At 37.3% G+C, this 22,434-nt stretch overlaps 1 long non-coding RNA gene across 1 annotated transcript in view; it reads left to right on the top strand.

Moving 5' to 3' along the window:
- Window positions 1-584: 584 nt before the first annotated feature.
- LOC140500839 (uncharacterized) overlaps window positions 585-22,434 on the top strand; it is a 76,787-nt gene continuing 54,937 nt past the window's right edge. Inside the window, exons 1-2 of the long non-coding RNA XR_011965908.1 lie at window positions 585-660; window positions 1,067-1,174. This is a non-coding gene — a long non-coding RNA (uncharacterized lncRNA). The remainder of the gene's footprint in view (window positions 661-1,066; window positions 1,175-22,434) is intronic.

The following is a 22,434-nucleotide window of genomic DNA, read 5'->3' as shown; positions in this document are numbered from 1 at the left end:
TCCTTCAGCCCCAGCCATTTGTCACTACATAGAACTGCAACTCTTTCCTGAGAGAGAGGAATAAGGGAAGATCTTGTCACTTGGTTATACCTGGGGAAGAAAAAGGATACACCCACCACATGGGAAGAATTCAACAAACCAAATTAAAATGGAGAAGTATGGAATTTACAGGGAGAGAGGACAGAATTCTCACTTAATACAACCTCTTCATTTTATAGACGAGGAAACTGAGATTCATAGAGGTTAAATATTTTGCCCAAGGTCACATTTCTAGTTAATAGCAGAGCTGGGATAGATGTCATGCTATAGAGAGTGCAGAACCTGGAGGCAAGAAAATCTAGTCTCAGATACTTACTAGTTATAACATAAAATGCCATATATTATTCTTGTATGACCTTGAGCAAGTTACTTAATCTCTTCATGCCTCAATATCTCAACATCTTGTAAAATGGGGATAATAACACCACTTATTTCAAACGGTTGTTGTGAAAAATCAAATGAGATATTTCTAAGGAGCTTAGATCACTGTGGTGTCTGGTTTGTAGAACTATCTTAATAAATGTTTATTTCCTTTATCTGATCCCAGATCCAGTGATCTTTTACATCACAACCAAATAATGTACACCTAACTCCTTCCAATGGTTCCAGAACAAAGTTCTGGTAAGTCTTGAACCTCTGAGTAAAGTAATTTTGTGGAAGGGAAGGGAAGGGAACTGCCTAGAATACCTGAAGCCATGACATGCTCAAAGGCTGAGATGCCAAAACACCACTTCAGAGAACAGTGACTCTGAGGGTTGATAGTAGTCCTGTAGCTAAAGTCAATCTGGTCCTTGTTAACACCCCTTACAGTGGAAAATTACTAAAATCATTTTCATCTCAAGTAATCATCAGTAAGATGCTGTTTACTTTGAAGAACAAAAAGAACTTTCTAGAAGTGGTTGTAATTACTCAGGAGAGGTTCCTAATTGAGTGGTTTGCACACTATATTTTTTATAATTTGCACACTATATCCAACTATTAACACTCCTCAGTCCACGATGAAAAGATATATTCTTTCTCTTATAAGGAAATGAGGGAAGCCAGCGTGGAATTTTGGAAAAAGTACAGGATTTGATATCAAGAGGACCCAAGATCAATCATGTCCCCAACACATTCTAGCTGTCCTCTTTTACAGGTAAGTCACCGCATTTCTAGAATCCTCAATTTTCCTCATCTGTCAAAGTGGCATAATAACAGCACCCCACACTTCACAAGGCTGGTGTAAGACTCAAATGAGATAATATATGCAAAGCACCTTGTAAATCACAAAGCACAATATAAATGTTAACTTCTTTTGAAAGGGAGATGATAAGATTTGGAATAGGGGATGAAAAATGCCTCACTAACAAAGTGCACAACATCATGTAGCTTAATTCCTCAGTCAATTCATGTTGCTTTTCCCCTAGTTTTGTGGCATCAAACTTTACAAAATTACTGGGAGATTCATTTTGTGAAATAAAATATAACAGGAGAAGTCAGGAATTTCTTGATGAGATGACATAGGGAACTCTTAAGTGGTGTCCTTGTGTCTGGGAGCTACATCAAAGGTGATGGACAATTGGGGTCAAGATGATAGAATCTTACTGAATTTTTCTTGTTATTATTGTTGGTTTTATTCCTTGTGCATAAACTGAGATGAAGAAAGGTGTGTGTTTGGGGGTGGGGAGGATGGATTTCTGTCTCCAAACATCTACACCCAGAAACATCAATAGAAACTTGCCACAGAAGCACATGGCGGCAGGAAACGTGCTAACATAGGTGAACCTGAGACTGGACCTTTAATCCAATCTCAGCAGGCTATCTTCTTTTATCTCTTTCTTTTTCCATCGATGGGTTAGGGATCAGCAATTTTGAGAAGCAGACATTTCCAGCAATGGGGGGTTACCTTATGGGGTGAGAATTTCTGAGTTTGAGAGTTACATGGCAGCTTCACTGTGGAAAAAGAATAAGACTCAAAAATGGAATTTCCTTAATAGAGTCCTATAGCTAAGACAGGAAGATCCTATAGCTAGGACTATCTAGCAGTAGCTAGTTGATACAATGGATAGAGGGCTGAACCTGGAGTCAAGAAGATCTCAGTTCAAATCTAACCTCAGACACTTACTATCTGTGTGGCCCTGTACAAGTCACTTGACCTCTGCCTTGGTTGTTCCATCTATAAAATTGGGATAATGATAGCACTTACCTTCCAGAGTTGTTGTGAGACTAAAATGAGATAATATTCATAGAGTTCTTTGTGAGCCTTAAAGCACTACATAAAAGCTATTAGTTACTATTAGCTGAAGCACTAAAGCCACACAGATGGGAAAAAAAATCTGGACTTTGCTAAATCTCCATGATAATTACCTTTAGTTGCTCATCTAATACAGATCTTCTGAAGTATATGCAAAATAAATATTTAAAAGTTTCATAAAAAGTCTATACTTTGCAGGGAAAGTGTAATTAGTATAATGAGCTATTTGAACTTTATGTATTTTCTGTGTTTGTTCATGAATGTTTTTGAGCTCTTTAAGTCATGTATTACCTATGGGGTGAAACAAAGACTTTCTTAAACCCAATACCCAAAACATGCACTGGATACCTTTGTGGCAGCAGATCCTGTCACCCATATTTGAAAAGACCATAAGCCATGTAAGTGTCTGAGTAAGTGTCTGAGGTTGGATTTGAACTCAGATCTTCTGGACTCCAGGTTTTAGATTTTTCTGGAGAAATTCATGTCAGGGAGGTCCCAGAAAGAGAACCTAATTCTCTAGAAAGAAGAGTCAGTACTCACAGGATGGACTTGAGCTCCTTTGAGCCTCATAATCTTTTGAGGCATTGTAGGCCATGTATGACGCATCTAATGTTTATAACTTTGAAAATATGACCTATTGTTCATTGTAAATCAACTGAATTTGACATTTTATTGGGCCCCATGAAGAGAGGGATAAGATTTTTGGGAGTAGAGCAAAAGTAAGTTGACTAAGTATAAATGGTTATTGAACTTCCAGCTTGGGCACAACAGAAAGATTCAGACTAAAAAAATCAAAATAAACAAACAACAACAACAATGAACAACAACTAGGTTGAGCTTTAAGAAAACTAATTTTAATGATAAATTATTAGGGGAGGCAGGAATGATAGCTGAGACTTTAAAAGTAGGCAGGTAAGACTTGCTCTGATCATTTCTTTATGGTTCTAGAAAATGGAGATTAAGTTTAATCTCAAATAACATATTTATGGCATACGTATTATTTTGAATACAAAAAAAGCAACCCAATTCTCAGGTATTTTAGGGCTATCTATCTGACATGGGTTTGCATCTTGATTTTGTTACTGTATCTCAGATTCTTCACTCTCTGAAATGAAAGTGTTGAATTATGTGACCTCTAAGGTTTCTTGGCAACATTCTCTATGACCTGGTGATACAGTTCTGTGCTTTATCCAGGCTTTTCACTTTCTTTTTTTGCTGTCTCTCCTTGGTAATTTCCTTCTTCACTAGAGGGGAGGTTTTAGTTTGGTTCCATTTGGTTTGACAGAAAGTTAATGAACTTGGCTAAAATGAGACTTTGGTTGAGTTATGGCTTGTACTTATATAACTCTTAAAGGCTCATAGCTCATCTGGGTGAATTTTCACATTTCTCTTGTCTTTAGAAAACTTGGAATAATTTCTTAAGTGAACACCTGGATACTGGTCTAATTTTACAGTGATAAGCATCTGGCCTTATTTGAAGGGAAAGAGTAAGCAAAAAGAATCTTACCCTTTGCATCAGGTGAATTACAAGATAAACACTACCCATGGTGTCCACCTTAAATATTCCCCAGCATCACTTGAAGTTCCAATATGAAGGTTGGTCCTTACTATGACAGATAATTATTCTCATCCCTCTAGTTATTTTGGCTACAGTTTTTTGAAGACCCCAACTAAGGTGTTTATTCACAAGCATCCTCCATTAGCTATTATGGGACTTTCTCTCTCAGAGTGATAGACCTTCTGTTCTTAAAGTTCTGTCCTTAGACCAGTTGACACTCCTGATCCTTCTATATGGAATTCCTAAGCACAAACTCCATGGTGAGGTAGAGTAACCCTAAGCACTAATATTCTTCTTCTAAAATCAGAAATTTACCCAATCTCTATTCCATTGGTAAAGCTGCCCAATGGTACCCTTCTCCATCCAATGATGTCTGGGCAATTCAACAACATACACCAGCTATACCCAATTTTCTCCCTTAATTCAAATCCCACAAAGATGTTAGCTACCAGGATTGTTTTTCAGTTCCACTCCAGGTTGGGGCTATATCTAACAGTTTTGAGGCTGGACCAATCTCCTAAACCAACTTAGATGAAGAATGGAAGATCCCAGGATCATAGTATTTAGAGCTTAAAGGGATGCTAGAAAACCTCTAGTCAACACTTTCCATATTGGCCAAGTCCTTCATATTTATTTCTCCATCCTCAGTAAATATATTTTACCTTACTTGAGTATGGAGTGTGGCCATAGCCTCCTACACTGGTAAAGCTATTGACTAGATATGAAGTAGCTGATAAATGCTAGCATTTATCTTTGAAAATAGCAGAATCACTTCTTATACAACATAACCAATGTGGAAATATGTTTAATATGATCATACATGTATAGCCTATATCAGATTGCATCCTGTCTTGGGGTGGGGAAGGGAGAGTGGAAGGAGGGTGGAAATTTAGAACCCTTATAAAAGCAAATGTTAAAAACTAAAAATAAATAAATATTTTTAAAAGAAAAAATAACAGAATCAGTCCTAAGACAACTAGGTTCTGTTCTCCACGTTTTTGAAACCTACAAAACTACTAAACAAAGCTGCTGATATGGAAATTATTATAACAGTAACTTACAAGGAAAACCCCTAGCTGTTAAACCCTGACATAATGCCATGAGAGCATAATGAAAATGGACACAGGATTATCTTATATATGTTGCTATTTGCAAATGACATCATTTTTTAAAGAAATGCATTTTCAAGAAATAAAGTTGCAATTAACAGTTGTTACTATAAACTCCCAGCCCAGCAGCCCCTAATACTTACTTACATGAGGCAAGTGCTAACACATTTAAAATAAACTTAAAATAAAGACAACCTGAACTTTGGGAGTAAATTGATAATAAAGTTAAAACTGTATTGACAAAGCAGAAAGTGTGAGAGTAAAGAGAGCTACCTGACCAAGATAGCAAGCTTGGTAAGAATGGGAAATAAGGTTGGCTAGGTAGGGTTGTGAAATTAACAATCAATCAACCAACCAATGAGTATTTATTGTATACTGTGTACCAGGTACTGTATAGGCATTGAGACTATAAATATACAGAATGAAATAATCCTTACCAGCAAAGTGCCTACATTTTAATTTTGAGGAAAAAGGTAGGTATGCATATAAATATACATAGCAAACAAATAAATCAAGTAATTAAATTCAAGCAACTTGGGAGGGAAGCCACTCACAGTTGGGAGCACTAGGAATGGTTTCATGTAGAAGATGGTGTTTGAACTGCTTTTTAATTTTTTTCTATTTATTTTTTAATCAACACAAAAATATTTTTCTCCCTCCCTGTCACCTTCTACCATTGAGGGAAAACAACAACAACAACAAAACAAGCAAACAAAAAAAACCAAACCTTGTTACAAAAAAGCATAGCTCAGTAAAACAAACCAGCATTTACCATGTCCAAAAATATATATGCCTCATTCTCACCTCTGTCAGGAAATAGGTAGCATGCCTCATTATTAGTCCACTGGAATTGTGATTCACCATTATGTTGATCAGAGTTATTAAATCTTTGAATAGTTGCTTGTCTTTACAATGTTGCTGTCATTGTATAAATTCCATCCCTGGTTCAGTCCACCACATTTTACATCAGATCATTTAAGTCTCCTCAGATTTCTACGAAACTGCACAATAGTATTCTATTACATTGCATGCCACAATCCGTTCAGACAATCCCATGGTCAGTCCAAATGATGGGCACTCCTTTAGTTTTCCAGTCTTTGGAAACCACAAAAAGATCAACTATAATTATATACTTATATATATGTATATGTGTGTGTGTGTGTGTGTGTGTGTATATGTATATATATAAAGTCCTTTTTCTCTCTCTTTGATAGCTCCACCAAGGAGCTTACCAAGACCAGAATTCAAATCTAGCTTTAGACATTACTAGCTGTATGTCCCTGGGCAAGTCACTGTATTGATAATACATTTTTGTTATTGTTAATATAATTTTGCTTCTTAATGGGAAGATCTTTCCCAACCATTAATAGGCTCATGTGATCTGCTTAAGTCACATGGAAGCCTGAGTCACATGAGTCTGAGTCACATGGAGCCTGTGGTGGGAGGAGTTTGCTGAATGGGTGCAGCAGGAAAAGGCGGAGCAGGAAGAGGCAGGGCTAGAGCAGAGCTGAGAAGTCAGAGAGCAATCAGAGCTAGGAAGGACGCAGGTAAGTAGGCACCTGGCTAGTGTGAGTGAAAGAGCTTGTCCGTGTTGTATTTAATGGAGCTGGTTTGTGGGAAGCCCAGCAGGAGGAAGGTTTGGGGATGGTGTGTTCTCTGCATTGGTATTGTGTATAGATTTTTGTTACTATGTTGCATTTGGCTTTCTGGTGTCTGAATCATCATTTTGGTTCTGTCTTCCATGTGGACAGTCTGTGGTATTTCAAGGTTCAGAACTGTGCTGGGATATTCATGGCCACCATAGGCACTGCGAATATCACATTGGTGCTACAGTCACAAATCTCTGTTTGCCTCATCTGTAAAATGGGGATAATAATAGCAGCTACCTTCCAGGGTTATTGGGAGACTCAAATAAGATAATGATTGTAAAGCCCTTATCACAGTCCTTGGCACGGAGTAAATGCTATGTAATGTTAGCTATCATTATTATTAATTACTAAAGAAAGAAAGGATCTATGAATTTCAGGTAAGAGAAGGAGTGTATTCCATACATGTGGTTTGGTCAGTGGCATGTTGAGGTTTATAAATTGCTTTCTTCAAAACAATTGTGTAAGGTAGGCAATGTAAATACTATCACACCCATTTTACATATGAGGAAATTGAGGCACAAAGAGATTAAGTGACTTGCCCAGGATCATACAACTTGTAAATATAGCTGCCTATTCTTTGCTACTATAATACTCTACCAATACCTGTTCTCCAAGACCATCTGGTCCTATCATCCTCTCTTTTCAATATCAATCTTATAATTAACATGTTCAATTATACACTGTTCTCTGCCCCTGGGTCACATGTCCTCTTAACCTGTCAGTGCTCCCACTTTGCGCAGACCCTCTCCTGGGTTTTCCCCATCATCTACCTTCTCTGTTTGCACATTGCTGAATACCTCCAGAAAAAATCTGCAACTGTATTGACTGGTCTATTACAAATGTGTTATCTAACTTTAACTAGGTTTTCATAAATCAACAACACTTTTTATTTTTCCCAAGTTGACATTCACATTCCCTATAGTGTCCTTCTTTTCCTGTTCAGGACCCCTATGTTGTCCCTACCCCTTTTCCTCCTAGCAAGGAACATCTCCTCTTATTCTATTGAGAAAAATGAGGCCATCTATTATGAGCACTTGCTTCTCCTCTTCCCTGGAAGTCATCAAAAAAAGCAATTTTTGGTGCCTGCACTGGGGGTAAGCTTCATAGAACAGGCCTAAGACAAGTAGCATAAAATGTGCCCAAGTGAGGAGAGATCCTAGGACACTACCAAGAGGAGAAAATGGGAGTACAGAAAAGCCAGGCTAAGGAAGAGCTCATGTAGGAGAGGAAGTGGAGTATATAGTTGCTTTTTATTTTAACATTGGTTAACTTTTGCTAAAAAGGTACTAAACTCAGTTGTTTCTATGTTGCTGTCATGTGCTATTAGCACTTCTTAAATTTTCATGCCTAAGGATGAAACCCAAATTACCATGCCCTAGTTACAGTCATTCAGCTGCACACCCCGATCCCCAGTATACATCTTCCTTTGTTCCAGTTTCTGGAGGTTATTCCTTCTATGAGGCTGCTGATCCCACCCTCTCCTTCTCTCTCCAGATTATTTCTTTGATAATTCTCTCTCTCTGTCTCTGTCTGTCTCTCGCTCTCTCTCAATCTGTCTGTATTTCTCTCCCAGTCTCTCATTTACTGGATCCTTTACTATGATTATAAACCTACCTATGGTCCCTCCTCCTAACCCCATCCTAAAAAAAATCTTACATGACTCTACTATTCTTTCAAGCTATTTTCTTTTGTTACTTCTCCATTTATTGACCAAACCCCTTAAAAAGGTCATTGATAGCTATTGCTTCCACTTCCTTACCAGCTACTCACTTCTCAGCAAAGCCAACATTACCAATATTCTTTTAACCTGAAGGCTTTTCTTCAGTCCGCAATCTTGGCCTTTATGTAGTTTTGGACAACGACATCCCTCCCTCTCCTCCTAGTCATTCTCTCTTCCTTTGACTTTGTAACACCACTTAATTCTTTCTCTAACACCTCTTCTTTCTGATTCTCCTACCTATCTGACCATTCTTCCTCACTCTCTTTTGCTGCTTCATTACTCATTTACCACCCCTTAGAGTGACTATTCCTCTAGACTCTGTCTTAGACCTTCTTCCTTCCTTTCTCTATACCCACTCTTTTGGTGATCCCATTATTTCCATGAAGTCAAATGTCATCTCTATGCAGATGGTTCCTAAATCTCTATATCAAGCCCTAACCTCTCTTCAGTTCTAGTCCTTTATTGTTACCTGCTTGCTAAATATCTCCACATATATCCCTTTAGGCATCTCAGGCTTGACATTTCTAAAAAGCTATTCATTATCTCTTCCCCTAAGTCTACCCATCCTTCAAATTTCCTTATTCTGTTGAGGGTACCATGATCAACAGAAGAGGATACCTCCCAATTACCCAGTTCACAATCTCAGAACCATCCTTGCCTTTTTCCCCTCCCACTCTCTCACCTTCCATATCCAATCAGTTGCCAAGTCCTATTGATTTTGGTTCAATCATATCTCCTTTCCACTCCCATGTATACACCCCTAAATCAGGCACTCATCACTTCTCAATGGGACTGACATAATAGTCTCTTAACTCTTCTTTTTGCTTCTGGTCTTTCTCCCTTCCAATCCGTTTTCTACACCAAAGACATCAAAAACATGGCCCGATGGCCTCATGCATCCCTCATCACTCCTGAATGGGCCCAAACCTGATTAAATGTAATTGGGAAATATTTAACAAAAAAAATTAATAAGAAAGAAAATATATAAACATGTGGTTTTCTAAGTCAATATAAGGCCCACATGGATTGTTAGATCCATGGATTGTGAGTAGCCATTTTTATTTGAGTTTGATACCACCACTCTATACAACTGCCAAAATAATCTTCCTAAAACATTAGTCTGACTGGGTCATACCTCCTCTGCTTAAAAAAAAAAAAGTCCTTCACTACCTCCCTAGTGCTTCTAGAATAAAATGCAGACTGGTATTTAAAACCCTTTGAATGTTTATTTAAAAACGTTTATTTAAAAATCTCTGACTGGTATTTAAAACCCTTCACTGCAGGACTCCAACCTACATTTCCAGGCTTATTTCACATTACTTTCCATCACACAATCTACTTTTTTGACAATATGGTCTACTTCCTGTTGGTTGAACCAAGTATTCTGTCCCCTGTTTCTGTGCCTTAGCAGAGTCCATTCCCCACGTCTGGAAAGTATTGCTTCCTCTCCCCTGACTCTTAGATTCTTTAACTTCTTTTAAGACTCAGCTTATATACATCTTCCTATGGGGCAGCGAGGTGGTGCAGTGGATAAAGCACCAGTGCAGAAGTCAGGAGGACCTGAGTTCAAATCTCACCTCAGACACTTGACACTCACTAGCTGTGTGACCTTGGGCAAGTCACTTAACCCCAATTGCCTCATCCTGGGTCATTTCCAGTCATCCTGATGAATATCTGGTCACTGGATTCAGATGGCTCTGGAGGAGAAGTGAGGCAGAGAAGTGAGGCTGGTGACGTACACAGCCTTCCCTCACTCAAAACAAAGTCAAGTGCAAGTCATGTCATCATTTCTCTGATGGCATGGTCTTCTTCGGCAATGAAGTATGAACACACACACACACACACACACATACACACATACACACATATGCATCCTCTTACATAAAGCCTTTCCTGATGCCTGAGTCACTAGAGCTCTCTCCTTCCTCAAATTACATTATATTTACTTATGATATGCAAACACACTGTATTACTCTGTATCCAGTTGTTTTAAGAATACATTCTGTTTTAATCAGACATGCAACTGTATTCCAAACAGATAAAAAACAAAAAGGAAAAGGACCTAGATGTACAAAAGTATGTACAGCAGTTCTCTTTGTGGTAGCAAAGAATTGGAAATTGAGAGGATGCCCATTCACTGGGGAAATGGCTGGACAAGTTGTAGTTTATGATTGTGATGGAATAATATTGAGATATAAGAAATGACAAGCAGGATTCTCTCAGAAAAACCGGGAAACACTTACATGAACTGATGCAAAGTGAAATGAGAGGACACATTGTATAGCCATATTGTATGAACAATATAACTTTAGCTATCCTCAGTAATACAGTGATTTAAGACAATTCCAAAGGACTCGTGATGAAAAATGCTATCTGTCTCTAGAGAAAGAACTGAAGGAGTCTGAAGGTAGATAAAAGCATCCTTTTTAAAAATTTCTTTATTATTCTTGTAGTTGGGTGGGGTTTTTTGGTCTGTGTTTTCTTTTACAACATGACTAATATGGAAATATGTTTTGCATGACTGTACATGTATAACCTATATCAAATTGATTACCTTTTCAATGAGGTGAGAGGAGGGAAGGAGAGAATTTGAAACACAAAATTTTAAAAAAATGTTAAAATTCTTTTTCATGTGATTGGGGAAAATAAAATATTAAATGTATATGTATATATTTAAAAGAAGAAAAAATTATACATGCACATTTGCTAGATCCTTGAAGCCAGGAACTGTTTTTGTCTTTATCTGTGTATTCTCAGTGCATAGCATAATGCCATGTAGAAGGGAATCTCTCAATTTAGAGTCAAAGAACTTCATTTTGAATTCTAGCTTTGTCACTTGCTGCTTATATGAGCTTAGGTAATTTGCTTGACTCCTCTAGGCCTCATTTTCCACATTCATAAAATGAAAAGTTGAAATAAATGACATTTCAGGTTTCAAACAACAACTGTAATGTGAAATCTTGACCCTAAGACTAATGTTCCCTCCACTAGTATGCTTAATCCAATGAGAAAAGTTTAAACTTGTGAGTGGACAATAAAAGAAGCCATAGGATGTTCTTGAGCTGAGAAGAAAGATGATAAGGGATGTCGTTGTATGATTATAGTGGTTGAGGTCTGCAGGACTAGGACTAAAGAAAGGAAAGGAATCAGATAACAGGATCCCAGATATGAAGTGGCAATAGGGCTGAATTAGGATAACAGCAGTTTAAATGTAGAGGAATGGTAACTCCAAGAAAGATTTTAAAGAAAGAAAGAGAGGTCTTGGTGATAGATTGGATGTAGGGGATAAAAGAAGGGGAAGAATACAAGTGTTTAAAAAAAAAACAACAGCCAATCATATAGAGATTTTATTCTAAAGTTTAAAGCCTCTGAAATTAGAATTGTTTCATGTATATCCATATGTCAGAAACACATGGAAAGATATGAACTACTGAGATGATAAACTGCAGGTTTTTTCTTTTTGATAGATACATTTCTGACATTAAGAATATATTTTTAGATCACCTGGGATTTTCTTAGGTTACTAAAATGCATATTTATGGAAGGAAAAATTTTGACTGTTTAAGTAAAAAAATGGTGCATTTGTACTTGGTTTACACCCAAAATTTACCTCTAGTTGGATGTGCCTGTTGGCTCTTAGTACTTATAATTATACCAGAAACTTCTAGGCCAAAGTGAGGTTATCCTAGGTCTCTTTTAAACAATAACCCAGTCACCAGAGAAACTTAGGGAAAGTCTCTTGAGAACTGAGAAAAATGCCATACTGAGCTGCTTAGAGAGTAATAGGAAGGTCGAAGGTGGAAAGAATGGCTCAATATTTAGATCACAAAGAGAAGCTTAACTCTTTATGATAAATTAATTCTTTATGAGAAAAAATGAAGCACTTATCTAATCTCCATGACCCATCAGCACTCTGAAGCTGGGTGTTTTCCCCCACTTCAAAGTAGGTATGAAAAAGACATCTCATGCTTCTCTGTCTTAATGAAACTCTTGCCTGAACTGCTGGGCTAAAGGAAGGTCACAATGCATTTGTTCCAGGAAAGTAAACTGGCATCAGCATAAATGTTAGTGTCTATGACCCTTGGATTTACCAGTATTCTCAGCTGGTGGGGACTCTGATCTTTCTCATTTTAGCAAATGACTGGGCATGTATGATGTGCCTTAACACTATAAACATATATACATACATACATACATATATATGTATGTATATATATATATATATATATTATATATATATATACACACACACATATGAGGGGGAAGACAGAGGAGAGAGAGAGAGAGAGAAAGTTTCTCTGTACAAAGTTATCTCAGGTTGGGGGTAGCTATTTATTTCCCGAGCCCGAAAAGATGCGCTTAAGAAACAAAAAATTCAAGGACGCTTTAACAGATGTTAGCAACATGAAAAGAAAAAACATTTTATTGTCCTGCTGAGCAGACATTTTATGTTTATCTTGTATTTGCCTGCTTAAGCAACACATAAGGTCCAGATCTCTCAATCCTCCAGGGCATAGCTTGAGTTGTCTTCATCCTTTCAGCTGCCCCATCCTGCAATATCCACTTGGTGGTGGTATTTTGTGAATAGCAAAAGCATGATGTGAATTTGAGCTATTTTAATATTATTATTTTATTAACCCATAGTTGTAAAGGAAATCTAGTGCTTGATATGGAATCAGAGAACCTGGATTTAAATCTTACGTCTGCCACTTACTGCCCATGTGAGCTTAGGCAAACTAGGTGACCTTTCCAAATTTTATTCTTAATCTATAAGATGAGGAGTTAGAACTGAATGCCCTCATGTCCCTTTTAGGCCTAAATCAATGATCCTTCAAACCTACAAAATTCCTCTATCTGACCTACCTAGGAAGAAACACAATTATAAAGAAAAGCAGTCTGTTCTCAGTCTTAGGTGACTTGAGAAAACAGCAGCAGGACTTTGTATACCCAAAGTAGTATGGGAAAAAATTAGTTTAAATGGAAATCCCTGTTATTCTCTAGAGTGTCATTCTACAACCTGCCTATGCAAAAGAAGTAAAACAGATAATTTTCATTGAATACATGTAACCAAGCTCTCCCCACCTTTCATTACTTCATTTTAAGACCACAGACTGTCTATACTCTTAAGTGAAGATTGAATTTCATGTATTTCAACAAGTTACAAAGAGACAATGCCTTTCCATTGATCTCTTGTCAGGTGGGATGCAAGATAGGAAAATACCTTATTGATTGGACCTTCTGTCTGTGAGGTCTTTAACCATATCTCTCTATTCCATCCATCCTTCAAGAGGTCTTTGGTTGTTGTGGAACACACAGTAAATAAGCTGCATGTATCAAATACACCCTCTCCATTTACCTCTTAAGGAAATTCCCCAGGTGTATTGGAATTTATTCAAGATATCACCTCTTTTTCTTTTGCATTACTGCATCCTTTTACATCTCCTGCACCCTAATCCTTTCAGGATTAGGTATCAGTTACACCAAGACCAATTCAATCAATTGAAATCAGATATTTCCTTGGACATGGATTGAGGATTGATAGGTAAATTTGCTCAGAAAAATTGAATATGATTTTTAATGTGAAGTATTTCCAGTGTACTGTTCAGAATGATCCCAAATAAAAACTTTATAGTAGCCCAAGATCAGGCTTGTTCAACTTATTTATATCTTATTTTAGAGGAATTATAAATGGGTTAAACATGAGAGCCAACCTGTTATTAAAATGATTTACACAGAGCTTTTAGTTGATTGATAAGCCTGGCACTTCTGCACATCTGCCTTTTTACTAATGTGAGTATTCCCTTCACAAATACAGACTGCAAATCCCCCATACCTTCTCATTGACATTGATCTTCATCTATGGTTTGTTTTTTTTCATAAATCCTCCATAAATGGTGTACCTCATGCCCTGGAAGCCTTTGATCTTGTTATCTCCATGCCAGGATGTGGAGGGTTTTAGTGGAGAATAAGATAGGTACCACACCTAACTAATTTCACATACCTTCAGGCTACCAGCCTATACCTCTTCTCTCTAGCCAAACTCTTTGAAAGGGTTTTCTACGATAGCACCTGCCTTTCTTCCCTTCCTACTCATTTCTTAGTCCCTTACATTCTTGTTTTGACCCCACTATTCACCTGAAACTTCCTTATCCAAGGTAATCCCCAATGATTTCTCAGCTGCTGAATACAATGATCTTTTCTCAGTCTTCCTTTTACTTGACCTCTCTGCAACTTTTGACATTATTAACCACTGGACATTTCCTGGACACTCACTAACTACTCCCTTGGCTTCCATGACACTTTTCAATCTTGATTATCCTGTATGATTTTTGTTTCTTGATCTCCTTTGCTGAATGAATCATCATATTCTTTCTGTTTCTCTCTGAAAAACTTTGGAACTGATTATGTGACATGGGAGACACATGCCTGTATCAAAAAAGGTGCTGTGTTCCATGAACAAAGCAGAATTTCAGGAGCTCAAAAGAAATTTGAGATATGTAGATTTAGAGAATCCACCCCAAATGTCCACAGAGACTATTTGTGCCTGACCTGTGATAGAGCATTGTGAGCTTGTATTGGTCTGATAAGCCACAGTCGGACACATAACTTGACTCTAATTTAGTGATGGCATGTTGGTCCTCTTCAAGAACAAAGGACAACAACCAACCACCAATCATATTTTTCTGTCCCCACTCACTAAGGTTAGTGTTCTTTCAAAGATCTCTCATGAACCATCTTTTCTTCTCTATATTCCCCTTTTTAATGACCTCATTGTCTCCCATATGTTTATCTACTCTAGGTTAATGCATTTCCAGATTTATATATTCTGTCCTAAATTCTCTCCTGATTTCCTACATTACAAACTACCCACTGGACATCTCAATATAGATATTCTGTATGTATCTCAAACTTAACATTCTGAAAATGAAGCTTATTATATTTCCCCTTAAACTCATCTCTCCTTCCAATTTCCCTATTTCTCTTCATGGTAACATCATCTTTCTGGTTACCAAGGTTCCAAATTTTATGGTAATCCTTGACTCTTTCCTCTCCCTCAATTCCCATATCCACTTCATGACCAACTCTTGTCAATGCTATCTCCACAGTAATTCTTACATTCATCCCCTTCTCTCCACTCATACAGTCCCTATATTTGTGTAAGTCCTTATTACTCCTCCTGTAGAATATTATAATAGCCTCTTCTTTGATTTCTCTGCCTCTAGCCTTTTCCCTCTCTAAAATCTATCCCTCCACATGGCTGCCAAATTGATATTTCTAAAACAAAGAACTGACCAGCTCACCCTCTCCCACACTCAGAAGTCTTCAGTAGCTCTTACTGCCTCTCGTATAAACTACAAACTCTTCAGCTGGGCTGTTCGAGCCTTCCATGATCTGGTTTTCACCTACCTTTCCGAGTTTTATTTCATATTATGTGTTATATTATTATTATTATTGTTAGACATTATAGTCATCCTGACATGATCGTTGTCATACAGATGAGGGATAGACTCGTTCCATTTGGCCCCAAAGGCCAAACTTGTTCCATTTAGCCCTAAAGGACTAAATCAGGAGAAATGGTCAGAAGTTACAAAGAGTCAAATTTAAGCTTGATTTCAGAAAAGAATAAAAATTTCCTAATGATTAGAGTCATCCAACATAAGAATGGACTGCTTCAAGAGGCAGTAGGCTTCCTTTCCTGGAGGTTTCAGACTTAGGCTGAGTGGCCATTTGTTAGGTGTGTTATAGAAGGGATTTCTTTTTGATATGGGTTGGACTAGATTACTTTCAAATTCTGTGATTCTCTGTTACCCCTTTTGCTTGTACATTCTTTATTCTTACAGTTTCCTGTAAACAACATTTTATCTGCTACCTGTGAGGTGTCTTTGGACAAATGGTCCCCCATGTTTAGAACAACCTCCCTCCTGCCTTCTACTCCATAAAATCCCTAGCTTCCATCAAAGCACAGTTAAAGCACCACTTCCAATCAGCAGCCTTGCCTGATCATCCTACCCCTATTGTTGCATGGACTATTAGTATCTGACCTGTGGCAGACCCTTCTGAGCTTATGTTGGTCTGATCAACCAGAGTTGGACACACTGTGCTTTGACCCCAACGTAGTAATGTCATTTTGGTCCCCTTTGAGAATGGAAAACAACCAACCCCTATTATTAGCGCCCTCTCTCTCTCCTTCTTTTAATTATTTCATATGTAATCTGTATTTGCACATTCATATACATATCCTCTAGTAGACTGAAATTCCCTCAAGGGCAAGAATTGTGTTATTTGTGTGTGTGTGTGTGTGTGTGTGTGTGTGTATATGTGTATGTGTGTGTGTATGTCTCCCCAGAACCTAGCATAGTACCTAACACATAGGAGGCACTGAATATATTTTTTTCAATTGAGTAGAAGAGAACTTCAAATTTGAAAATTATTTTCTTATTCACCCCTCTTCTTCTCAGTAACAATCAGGAATAAGCATTTATTAAGTGCCTACTGTGTTCCAGGTGCTTTAAAAATACTGTATCATTTTCTCAAAACAGATGACAATTAGTTAATTTCTCTTACATTTTACCATCTAAGCTGAATGAAAGGCTCTCGGTATAGATAAGTGGCAGTAGAATAGACATTCACACTAACTGGCCTTTCTTCCAGCTCTGACCTAAAGGAGACCCTAGTTTTGCTCATTTGTCTGTTTCTATTTACATCTGTGGTGTTTTGTTTTTTACATCATGATCATGCTATTGAGTCAGTTAAGACTAAAACAAACATGATGTCAGTGAAATGCCCAGCAGTGCCCTCTGAGGAGATTAGATTTCTTTAAATTACAGAAACTCTTTCTTTACCCAGAGCAGCAAGCCTTTAAAGGCAATACATACTCACCTAGGCCATGCTTAGGTTTTGGTCCCTCTGCCTATAAAAACAAGGCAGTCAAGGTGACCTCAAACCACCCGAGAGGAACTTGACCCAGCTGTGAGTGGTGTGCAAGAATTAGAGAGCATTTAATGAAAGAACCCCCTAGCTCTTGGGTCTAGGCCAACCCTGGAAAATTTGAGCCTCACTGATTTTTTAAAGGAATGAAGAGTATGATGAGGCCTGTTAGAATTTCACTTAGAAATTAATCGTCTTTATTTGTTTCATAGTTATGAGTGTTGCCCCCAGTAACTATACTAGGGAAACTATTATATATTAAATTATGTAACAAAATGTATATTGTTTGGGAGTTTAATATTATATATAGTTTTAAAATGAAAGATGGGGGATAAGGAATGGAGAAAGAGGCAGGTAAGTTGGCTTCTGCTACTTCTGAGCAAAATTATCTCTGCTTTGAGTAATTTGTTTTTCAATCAGTATTGGTTCCATTTAAAGTATAATCATGATTTTAATTAAATCCATTCTTTGCCAGCCTGTCAGGCAGCAAGTTATCTGTCTAGTAGACACCACCTTATGTGAGAATACTGATTAAGGAAGTAATCACACTGAGAAACTTGCTACAATGTTTTAGTCATGTCCTAAGACTTACCCAAATGGCAAGAGAATAAGAAACTGGACAAAGGTAGAGAAGCAGGGACACAGACTCGCAGGAACAAAAAATAAGCAATTGAGAGACACACAGAGATTTAGATTGTTGTTTTTTCTCTTACAATGAGAGATATAAAGCATTAAAACTAAATCGTAAAAATGTATTTCAACTCTCTTATTAAGGCTAGCTAATTAAGGCAGCTTGGTGGCACAGGGCATAGTGTCCTTGGCCTGAAGTAAGCTTCTCTTCTTCCTGAGTTCTAATTTGACCTCAGACACTGACTAGCTATGTGACTCTGGGTCAGTTACTTAACCCTGTTTGCCTCAGTTCTGAATCTGAAAAATGAGCTGAAGAAGGAAATGGCCAATCTAGTATTTTTGCCAAGAAAACTGCAAATGAGATCACAAAGAATAGGACATGACTGAAACGACTGAATAACAACGATTTATACTGACATGGAAGAGTTGAGGCAGATAGGAAAGGAAAATAGGGAAAGGGATGGAGAAGAAGCAGAAAATGGAGCAGGATAGAAAGGCAAAGATTAGTGAGAAAGACAGAGAAAGAAAGGAGTTTGTCCAGAAGAAAAGAACTGAAGAGTAAAGACAAAACAAAGGCGATTTTGTAGGCTGTGATACAACTGTGTCAGGAAAGTGCTTTTTTTCCCTTACATGCTATTGTACATTTAGGCTTTGGGCTTTAACATACGATCTTTGCCCCAGGAGTCTCCCCTCTTCCATCCATCCTCCATGTTTCTGCTTAAGTGATATTCCTAGCCTACCCTGTGTGGCCAACCCCAGACCATCCTTCAATATCCTATTTGGTGGTCCACCAAGAAACAAGAAGCTGCGAGGCAGGATGTCTTACCATCTACCCTGCCACTTCAAGAACAACTCCTCACCCTTATTCTTGCTCTGGGAAAAGCAATCAAATTAATACTATCATTACTACCAGAAAGTGTGTGCTCTGCTCATCATCATCGTAACTCCCCAGATCAGAACTACCTTCCCTGGCCAATTCTCCTCTCTGTGTGTGGCCCTCCTGTATGCAGACTGGGAGCTCCTTGAAGGCAGGGAATGTGTAACTTTTGTATTTGTATATTTGTACCCATAGCACTTAGTACAATGATCGGCATATTGTAGATACTTCATTTATTACTAAGGTACAAAGTTGACCTTGTTATTCCCTTTTTCAGTAAACTCCAATGGTTCCCTATTTCTTCTAGGATATAATACAAACTCCTTGCCCTGGTTCTTCAAGGTCTTTATAACCTGGCTTCAATCTCTATTTCCAGTCTTATTACACGTTACTTTCCTTAGTACATTCTGTGGTCCAGCCAAAAGGTTTCTTTGCTGTTGCTCACATGCAACATTTCATCTCCAGTCTTCATGACTTGGTACAAAATGTTCCCCTTGTCAATCTACTTCTTCATCTTTGTCTCAAAAAATCCCTAGCTTGGTTTAAAAGTTCTGTTTGAGACCTTTGCCCATGACCTTCTTAAGCCTCCTCAGATATTTACCTTGTATATCCTTGTGGGTATACATGTTATTTCCCCCTGCAGAATGTAAGATCCTGGAGAGCAGGTACTGCTGCATTTTTGGTTTTGTACATCTTATACGTCCGAAAAAAATCTTATTCTGATGCTTCATCATGAGATGAAATTCACTTGAGCTCTTGAAGGCTTTGTGATAGGGACATAAGCCTTGAAAGCACCTACCAGGCTTGGCAACAGATCAAATCTGATTTAGTGAGACCCAATATCACTAAGTATGGAGAGTTTCATCACCAGTAAGTTGGTCATTTAGCAATGATCTTTTTCACCATGGTGATTCATGAAAAAAGAAAAATAAAAAATGTTCTTCAGTCTTGTGCAGTAAGTTTTCATTTCTGCCTTGACAGATACAGAGTGATAGAAAAGGATGATATGATGAAGGATGGGGAAAGAGGCAAATAAATGGCCTTCAATTACTTCTGAATAAAATTATACCTTGAATATTTTGGTGTTCAATCACTATTGGTTCCAGTTAAAGTTGAATTATAACTTCAATTAAATCCACAGTTTGGAAATTTGTCAGGCAGGTAGTTATCTGTCTAACAGAAGCTACCTTAAGCAAGAATACTGATTAAAGGAGTGAACACACTAAGCAGCTTGCTAAAATATTTCAGTCATCTCAGAACTTTCCCATGGGCAAGAAAATAAGAAATTGGGCAAATAAAACGTAAATGCTTTCCTTTCCAGGGACATGGACTCACAGAAACAAAAAATAAGCAATTGAGAGACACATAAAGGTTTTAGGGGTTTTTTTAAAGCTATTTCTCCTCTTAAAAGGAATATGAAATGTCAAGTACTTCTTGCTATTAAAGTTGGAAACATAGATTAGATTGTTTATAGGTCTATAAATTTTTACCTGACCATTGGTATTCTAAAAATGAGATCTCTAAATCAATGAGAAGAATTTTCTACTGGAGGAACTAAATTATACTAAGCTTCACATTCTTGCCATAAATAAAAACAACACAAAAGTAAAAATGGAATTTACAGGTAAATTCAATATGGCTTACACATTCTACTTGGAAAGGAGATGGCAGAGTTAGTTTTATTGTACACCCAAAGGCAACAAGAAACATTATTATTGCATGGAGTATTGGGTCATCTTATATTGTAGAACTGACAAATATTTACAAAAAAAAGGATCATAATGAAAATAATAGCAGCATATGAACCAACATTGATTACAGAGGACCAAAAAAGGAGAGACCTTTTATGAAAAAGTCAAAATGTAGAATGAATCAATGTACATTGTGATATTTTGTGATCTCATCACAAAGATGGGAAAAATGATGAGAGTGAGAATCAGTGGAGAAGCGTGGTTCAAGAAGGAAAGAGAGAAGCCAAACATAGAAACCTCTTGCTTTATGCTGGGAGCATTTTTTTAAGAAAAAAGAATTAGTGGTGGTGGACATGATGAATATTAAATAATATCACAAAAATGGAAATTCACAGACAGTAAAAGACTTCTTATCAATGTGAAATTATTTCGGAATCAGCATCTTTATGTAATCAGACAACTGATTTGTCAGAGCAAAGGACAGAATTCATAAAATGCCAGAAAAAATAACAATGAGAAAAGATATAATCAACTATGAAAAATGGGAAATAGACAATAGAAAGGATATTGACACCAACTGCATAATTTTATATAGAAATTTAACCAATGTAAAAGTATGGCCACAACAAAAAGACCAGCAAAGTCCATAAAGCACCCAAGTTAGCAAATATTTGACAAACTTGCCACATGAGAGAGATGTCAGCCAATTGTGACACTGGTTCAAAACATCAATGCATTTGTAAAAGCTTACAGAAGATACTGGACAATTATATGTAGTAGCATTTCCTAAATTAGAACAAAGCAGTGGAGCATAACATCAGTTTAAAGAAAGCTCACCAAGAGATCCAAAAGCAAAAATCATTCCACGAATGTTTTAAGGTTTAAAATGGAGGGAAAGACAACAAAAATAAAAAATGGAAAAGGTCTGCACTAGCTGTATGACCTTGGACAGTTTCTTACCTCTGCTTGCAATAGTTTTCTCAGTAATAAACTAGGGATAATAATAGTTCCTATCTTCCAAGGTTATTATAATGATGAAATAAGATGATATTTGTGGAGCACTTAGCACAGTGCCTTGCACACTTTAAGTACTACATAAATGATATTAATAGTTATTAATATTATTACCTATATAAGGTCCATATGAAAGTAATTTATACATTAATTGCAAGTGGCATTTATAAAGGTATGACTAGAGAACATGCAAATTATTGCAAGCAATATGTGTAACTTCATGTATATTATGTATTGTATAATTTTATTGTATAATTAATGTGGTCAGTATACCACATCTTTACCTTTTTGTAATCTATTGATGTATATGAAGAATACAAGAAGCCATTGTGCTTATAGATTATGAGAAACCATTTGATTTGGTAGAATAAAACATCACCTTAAATGCCCTTTTCTAATGAAAAAAATATACCTCATCTATACATCAAAATCACTCAACATTCTTTGAAAAATATAGTAGAAATAATTTTATCTAACAATGAGACAGGCATGAAACAGGGAGATGTAAATATCAAAAATGTTTACCACCGGGGTAAAGGACACACATTACCACAGCACACATTTCAAGCTGAAGAGAAATTCCCTGAGGAGAGTAAGACTCTCCAGATGTTTCTCTTTGTTAATGATATTGTGCTAGATGTATCAAGTCCTATAATGCCACAAAGCCTCCTGGAATAGATCTATAACTATACAAGAGAGTTTGTCCTGATCATCCACATAGGAAAGACCAAGTGGATAAAGAATGTCTAGTGCAGGGTGGGGAACTTGTGGCCACGAGGCCACATGTGGCCCTCTAGGTCTTCAAGTGTGACCTTCACAGAACAAATCCCCTTAATAAAAAGATTTGTTTTGTAAGACTTGGACGTAGTCAAAGGCTGCACCCAAGGACCTAGAAGGCCACATGTGACCTCAAGGTGGAAGGTTCCCCAACGCTGGTCTAGTGCCTATATTGCAACATGTATTTGAATAGACAGTCTATAGAGTTT

This window comes from Notamacropus eugenii, chromosome 4, assembly GCF_028372415.1.
Source record: "Notamacropus eugenii isolate mMacEug1 chromosome 4, mMacEug1.pri_v2, whole genome shotgun sequence".
Taxonomy (NCBI): domain Eukaryota; kingdom Metazoa; phylum Chordata; class Mammalia; order Diprotodontia; family Macropodidae; genus Notamacropus; species Notamacropus eugenii.
The sequence above is the reverse complement of the archived record's forward strand: the minus strand, read 5'-3'. Positions and strand labels throughout refer to the sequence as shown.